Genomic DNA, 7,444 nt, shown 5'->3' with positions numbered 1-7,444 from the left:
ATCTTGTTCCTTATACTCCTGGAATTGATGTACAAACATTTGAGAACTTTCCTACTAGTGGGTTCCCTTTGTTTTCTTTCCTTAGAGGAACATCTCCCATTGTCATAGCTCCCTGTCCCCCTGGTTCCTAGTTTAAATGATTCTCAATTTCACTGCACATACGCTCTCCCAATGCATTAGCCCCCCTTCTGTTTAGATGTAGACTGTCCATTTTGTACAGGTCCCATCTATCCCAGAAGAAAGACCAATGCTCTATAAACCTAAACCCCTCTTCCCTACACCAAGCTTTCAACCATGTGTTAAACTTTCTAATCTCTGCCTGTCTCCCTGGCCTGGCACGTGGTAACGGAAGTATTTCAGAGAAAACTACCGTGGAGGTTCTGCTGTTTAGTTTTGTTCCTAACTCTTTAAATTTGTCTTGCAGAACCTCTGTCCTACCTTTTCCTATGTCATTGGTTCCAATGTAGACCATGACCAGTGGATTCCCTCCGGCTTTGGCCAGTAGCCCGTCTACTAGTTTAGGGAGATCTGCAACCTGAGCACCAGGCAGGCAAGATACCATGCGGGTCTCCTTGTCACTAGAACACACTGTGTGATCTACACCTCAAGAATTGAGTCTCCTACTCCTACTACTTTTTGTCTCTTGGTTCCTATTGCCTAGTCAACTGCCAAACTTTTGTCAGTGAGAAACAGCTGTTTACGTAGCTTTTGTCTACCTACCCCCAATTCACACCTAACAGGCCACACCTGGCTCCTCCTGCAACAGAAAAGGTTGTGTGTGTGTGTGTATACATTTCAGCGAGAAAGTGAATTTAAATACATTTTTTTATTTGTTTGTTTAACAAAAGACTGGTGTAGGAATTCCTCTCCTGAGCCCCGGTGAAGCTGCCCAGATGTCTGATGAAGATGAAGGTGTCAGCACTGCTGATGAGTCTGACAATGATGACGAGGACCCTGACCATGGCAGTGAGGATGAAAACAGCACCTCTGACATTGACGGGGGAGTTGGGCAATCAGCAGAAAGAGAGGTAACTATAAAGGCCCTAGAAACTTCTATAGTCATGTGCTTATTTACTTAGAGACTCATTTCAGTTTTAAGTGTTATTTTCTTTTCTCTTCATTAGAATAATGGTGGCCCTGACACCAGTGACATTGATTCCTCTGCCGGCTCTTTAAGACCCAGAACAAGACTGACCATTGCATGCTTCTGTTCTTGCCTTGCTAGAACCCACAAGAGTTTTGATTCAGACAGTGAAGGTGGGAGATATAATTGTAAATACCAGGATGAGCATGTTAGACTGGTGATGAGACATACTGTAAAGGCCAGTGTCGCCCTTGTGTTAAAACATTGTATAGGCCGTGAATTAGTTGATAAATGTGAAGCCTGTCTGATAGGAGACCCCAGCCAACTACATCACATCTGTCTAACTTTAGATCATGAGCAAGGTAGTGTCTGGAGTAGTGTAGCTCTTATATGCGACAAAATAAGTGTCACAAGTTTGCTAAACGTTTTGTTATGTGTTGCTCGTACCCTACGTGGAATGAGTATAAACAAGCAGACTGAGAAAGAAGTGAAAACTCTTTTGCATAGCCTAGAAACATGCGCTCTACCTTCAAGATGGTTTAGTGACTTGTTAGAAAGTGTGGATGAGAAAGTAATGCAAATAGATAGTCTTATCATGTGTTTACAAACATAAATAAAATACTGTTTGTGTCTGCTCTGCTTTTCTGTATAATAAGACATTACATTTTAATTCCTATATTTTTTCAGAGAAAGAAAGCCCTGGGGACCTTGGAATTACGTTTACGTATGTTTGAGGAATCTTGTCATCCTCACTCTAATAGCTTGCAAGATTGGTGATTTGTATGATACTGGTAATTCTGATGTGAAATCTCTAGTTGAGGATGTTGAGAAAACAGTGGAGGCACTTCCCAATGTGCTCAAGAGAATGCTGTATAAAGAGTCACCGCCTGGTGAATCTGCTTTTACAGCTGTCCAAAACGTTCTGCAGAGTTCTTTTGGAAATACTATTCCTATCATGACCAAACCCAATTTCTACACTGTGCTAGACAGAATAGCCATGATCAGTGTCACAGCCCTTGCCATTAAACAAGTAGAGGGAGTTGCTAGTGCAGTACAATTCAGTTGTTTCTTCCTGGCTGCTGTAGGTGTTCGGGAAGCGGGGTCATTGGTCACCTGTGTCAGTATCTAATCTCACTGTCTACATCTGACCTGATGCCTTGTTATCATGTTTTAGAACTGTCACAATAAAATACTGACATTGATGCATATTTTACCGAGTGTCATTTTTTGAAAGTCTATACCTTTCTTTTTATTTTATTTTGCTAACACTGTACCATCCCAAACCTAATCATAAAATATATAACATAAAAACATCACACTCACATCACTAAACACAGTTTAAAATACTTTTTATTAAAACTTTTTTTTATTTTATATTGCCAACACCATATCATACCAAACCTAGTCATAAAACATATAACCTAAAACAAATAATAATACGTTTAACTGTTGTCAAGATGACCTGTGCCCTTTCCAAAATTACTGTCAGCCTAACAAGATGGCGGTCATCCTAACAAGATGGCTGACTAGAGAGGGTCAAAGGGTAAACTCGGGGGGTGGTAGGAAGGAGGAGATGGTTCCAGTTCAAAGGTTAACCGGGGGTAAGGAGGGGGCTTTGTGGCCCATGGGGCATCTGGGTAAGGAGGGGGCTTCCTGGCCCATGAGGCATCTGGGTGAGGAGGGGCTTCCGGCTGTCACTTTGACATAAGCTGCCATTATCACTACTGAACAGATTGTTCAATAAATCATGGACAGCAGCAGCAGTAACTAATATGACTAAAACATGTTTGGTTTCTACGGATGGTTCATCAGCAGGGAAAACTCAGGTTCTTCTACTGTTCCACAAAAGTGTTCAAATTGTATGGGTCTGAAGGTCTGACTGATTCAGGAATGCCTTTTGAGCAGTTTATTACAACCATGTATTTCCAGAGGGTGCTTGATGCCACAAAACAAAGAGTAGTGCAGAAGAATGAAAAGAAGAGGAAGCAGCCTGAACCCCACCCTGCTGGCTGACTGTGCCGCTTCTGCCAGCTACAATTACAACAGGGGCCAAACAGACCCCACGTCCATACAATGTTACCAGGAGTGGCTGGAAAATACATATACTGTCCGACCAAGGTGTCTGAACATTACAAAAATCTGGGCATGACACAGGAGATAACATGGACAGAAATGCAATCCTCAGAGAGAGATTGGCAGAGAGAGAAAGGAAAATAAAATGTTTTGTCTTCCAGCAATAGCCCCCTCTGAGAGGATGATGAGGCAAAACCCACCTCAGAGGCACCCTACCATGGAGGACTAACAGGGCACCCACACCCCAAGGTCTGACGAGCCATGGCCTCCCAAGCGATATCCTTCTTGGTATGTGTGGTGCCCAGAACTGTACACAGTATTCCAGATGAGGTCTAACTAGTGCATTGTCTTAACATTACTTCCCTTGTTTTAAATTCTACACTTTTGACAATATACCCTAACATTCTGTTTGCCTTTTTTATTGCTTCCCCACATTGCTTGGATGGAGAAAGTGAGGAGTCCACGTAGACTCCTAGGTCTTTCTCATGCATTACTTCATCTAGTTCTATTCCTTCCATTGTGTAATTATAGTGGACATTTGTGTTACCTGTATGTAATACCTTGCATTTGTCCACATTGAATTTCATCTGCTAGGTGTCGGCACACAACTGAATATTATCTAAGTCCCTTTGAATAACCTGTGCTGCCGAGATTGTATCTGCTGAGCCACCTATTTTACTATCATCTACAAATTTGACAAGTTTGCTAACTATCCCAGAGACTAGATCATTAATATAGATTAGAAAAAGCAAAGGCCCTAGTACTGATCCCTGTGGAACTCCACTAACAACCTCACTCCAGTTAGAAGCAACTCCTCTAATCGACACCCTCTGCTTCCTATACATCAACCAGTTCATAATCCATCTACTTACATTACCCTGAATGCCTACAGCTTCCAATTTGACGTGTGAACAAAGAGCTCCTGCGATATTTCAATTTTTTTCAGCAAACGTTATTTTCTTGTTTTTATTTTAAGCGATGAACTGCAGTATATTATGTGTATTATTGTTTTAAAACCATGTCTAAACAAAAAGGCAAGAAGGGGCCAGCGATGGAGGCGACTCAACCCGATTCGGATTCAGGCATGACTGGGGCTGGCAATCCCTCACCAGAAAGTGGCGGAGACCTGGCCTTTCTTGTCGCAGCGGTGAGCAAAATACAGAGCTCCATAGAATCGTTTTGATCTGAAATGCGTGAGGCTATTGCTACTCTTAAGGGCACTCGTATGGCAGCCGACTGCAGGAGGTAGAGAGGTCTCTGAGCGACATATCTGACAGGGTGACGGAAGCCTCTTGCAGCGGCCTTTCTGCAGAGAATGAGATGCTCAAATGGAAAGTAAAGGATTTAGGTGGAAGGGGACGGAGGAACAACCTGTGTGTTGTTGGTGTATTGAAAGGAGTGGAGGGTCGTGATCCTACTACTTTCCTGTCGTAGTTCTTTGTTGATATCGTTGGGAAGAATAAGTCGGACTCCCTGCCTGTTCTGGATCGTGCTCACCGATCGATAATGCCAAGACCTAGGGAAGGAGACAGGCCCCGTCCCATTATTCTTAGGGTGCACTACTTCCAGGTTAAGGAGTAGATTCAACGGCTATCGAGAGAGCTATCGAAGGGAGATTATGACCACTGACAGGTGAAGTGATTAACACTGATAATCTAGTTATCATGGCACCTGTCAGTGGGTGGGATATATTAGGCAGCAAGTGAACATTTTGTCCTCAAAGTTGATGTGTTAGAAGCAGGAAAAATGGGCAAGCATAAGGATCTGAGCGACTTTGACGAGGGCCAAATTGGCTAGACGACTGGGTCAGAGCATCTCCAAAACAGCAGCTCATGTGGGGTGTTCCTGGTCTGCAGTCTATACACTTCTGATTTCCCTTCTGTACAATTCTTTTTTTGATAACTTAGATATTCCTGCAATTAATCCTGAATCTAAAGCAAGCTTAAAACAGACTCTTTCTCTTGAAGAGGGCAATTCAGTCAATGCAGAGTGGTAAGTCTCCAGGTCCAGACTGGTTTCCAGTGGAATTTTATTAAAAAATCTGCCCTCAACTTGCCCCTTTGCTCAGTTCTGCATTTTTAAAATCCTTCACTTCTTTGTCCCTACCTCCAACCTATGTCAAGCATCTATTTAATTGTTATTAAAAAAGGACAAGAACCCCTTGAACTGTGCTTCGTATCATCCCATCTCCCCTCTTAACACAAATGTAAATATCCTTGCCAAGACTTTGGCACATCGGCTTGAGGCAGTCCTACCTTCAGTAATCTCGCTTGACCAAACAGGGTTAATACATTGATTAATGATGTGTGTGTTATATATACTTACACCTGGGAAAGCAAAGTATATCACTAAGGGGCAAATAGCAGCAATTCGTTTTTACTAATGCACCTGACCAAGTATGTCAATTTTTTCGGGTATAGCTCACACAGGAAACTTCTCATGTTCATCCTTTCAACGTTACAGCAAAGACCAAGCAATTCTGCACAGTTCAGTATATAACATGTCACCATAAATTACGATTTCACTGAGAGAGAAGAGGACACCCCTCGAGTGAAGTCATTCACTCGTGGTGGCACTCGATTTCAGTTTGAAATGACTTTATATTCAAATTATATTTTTAGTTTCGCTTTAATTTTCTCTTGTACTTCTTCCCTGTTTCTCTACAGCTTAAACAATCCCTCAATATAAACACATCTCAGTTCACAGTATTTGTATTTGCATGCAGAAGTCTTTGTGTGTTTGAACGAATACTTTCCACTCTAATACTGTACTGTTGCAAGTGACTGATTGTGACTTAGGGCAGGATTAAATCAAAAATGTTTGCGCTGCGAGTCGCTTGCAGAAGCATTAGCAGCATGACTGCGAGTGGAAATTGCGCTGCTAAACTATCGTGGTATTAAATCTGACCCCATTTGCGCCGCAAAACGACCTTCTCTCAGCTCCTTTCTGGCACAATGAGAGAGAATAAAACACAACTTTCACACAGCCGCTACTACAACACTACACCACTATACTCAGTCACGCTTTCATGTTTAGTTAGATGCTACTCTCGTCTAATTTTTAAAGTAAATCCCATGATGTACAGTTGTGTAGTTTGCTATTAGCGGCTGGTTAAAGTTGCGATAGCAAGCAAGAGAGTTAGATATCGAGAGTCATAGATAGATAGCTAGCTAGATAGATAGATAGATGGATGGATGGACGTCAAGGCAAGCATCTGATTGACAGTGGTCCGTGATCTGCTGTTATGCTACAATGCTACTGACCATTGGGGGAGCGATAGCAAGCAAGAGAGTTAGATATCGAGAGTCATAGATAGATAGATAGATAGATGGATGGATGGACGGCAAGCCAAGCATCTGATTGACAGTGGTCTGTGATCTGCTGTTATGAAACTATGATACTGACCATTGGGGGAGCGATAGCAAGCAAGAGAGTTAGATATCGAGAGTCATAGATAGATAGATAGATAGATAGATGGATGGATGGATGGACGGCAAGGCAAGCATCTGATTGACAGTGGTCCGTGATCTGCTGTTATGCTACTATGCTACTGACCATTGGGGGAGCGATAGCAAGCAAGAGAGTTAGATATCGAGAGTCATAGATAGATGGATGGATGGATGGATGGATGGATGGACGGCAAGGCAAGCACCTGATTGACAGTGGTCCGTGATCTGCTGTTATGCTACTATCAGCAGCAGCAGCTGCAGATTTGGCGCCGTGGCTTAGTTGGTTAAAGCGCCTGTCTAGTAAACAGGAGGTCCTGGGTTCAAATCCAAGCGGTGCCTTATGCGGGCTTTGTGTGCTCCTTGCGAAGCTTGTGCTTCTGCTTTGTCGACCATCAGTTTTAGCAAGATAGGCTTATCGTAAAGCCATCAGAGGACGTAATGAACCGGAAAGCCAACTGGACAGACACCGGATTGTAAAGAAGAAGCAGAACCCAAAGGACACGCGCTACGCGCACCTAACGGCCAACGTCCAATTCCCATTGCCGCCCTTGGACTGTCGGAACAGGGAGCTTGTTGCTCCCGTCAACCTTACGTTTTCACCTCTGTGTGCTTCCTCTGTTGCAGCCTGCATCCAGATTTTGTTTTGTTTTGTTTTGTTTTGTTTTGTTTTGTTTTGTTTTGTTTTGTTTTGTTTTGTTTTGTTTTGTTTTGTTTTGTTTTGTTTCTTACACCTGAGTGTAGGCACTGGGGAAAGGGAGAGTCCTGGCACCGTGGCTTAGTTGGTCAAAGCGCCTGTCTTGTAAACAGGAAACCCTGGGTTCGACTCCCAGGGTTTCAA

At 43.0% G+C, this 7,444-nt stretch overlaps 1 non-coding gene across 1 annotated transcript; it reads left to right on the top strand.

Moving 5' to 3' along the window:
- Nucleotides 1-6,871: 6,871 nt before the first annotated feature.
- On the top strand, nt 6,872-6,945 carry trnat-agu (transfer RNA threonine (anticodon AGU)). Its single transcript has one exon. It is a non-coding gene; the product is annotated as a tRNA-Thr (tRNA).
- Nucleotides 6,946-7,444: the final 499 nt, after the last annotated feature.

This window comes from Amia ocellicauda, chromosome 2, assembly GCF_036373705.1.
Source record: "Amia ocellicauda isolate fAmiCal2 chromosome 2, fAmiCal2.hap1, whole genome shotgun sequence".
NCBI classification, from domain to species: domain Eukaryota; kingdom Metazoa; phylum Chordata; class Actinopteri; order Amiiformes; family Amiidae; genus Amia; species Amia ocellicauda.
This window is presented reverse-complemented; position numbering and strand designations above follow the sequence as displayed.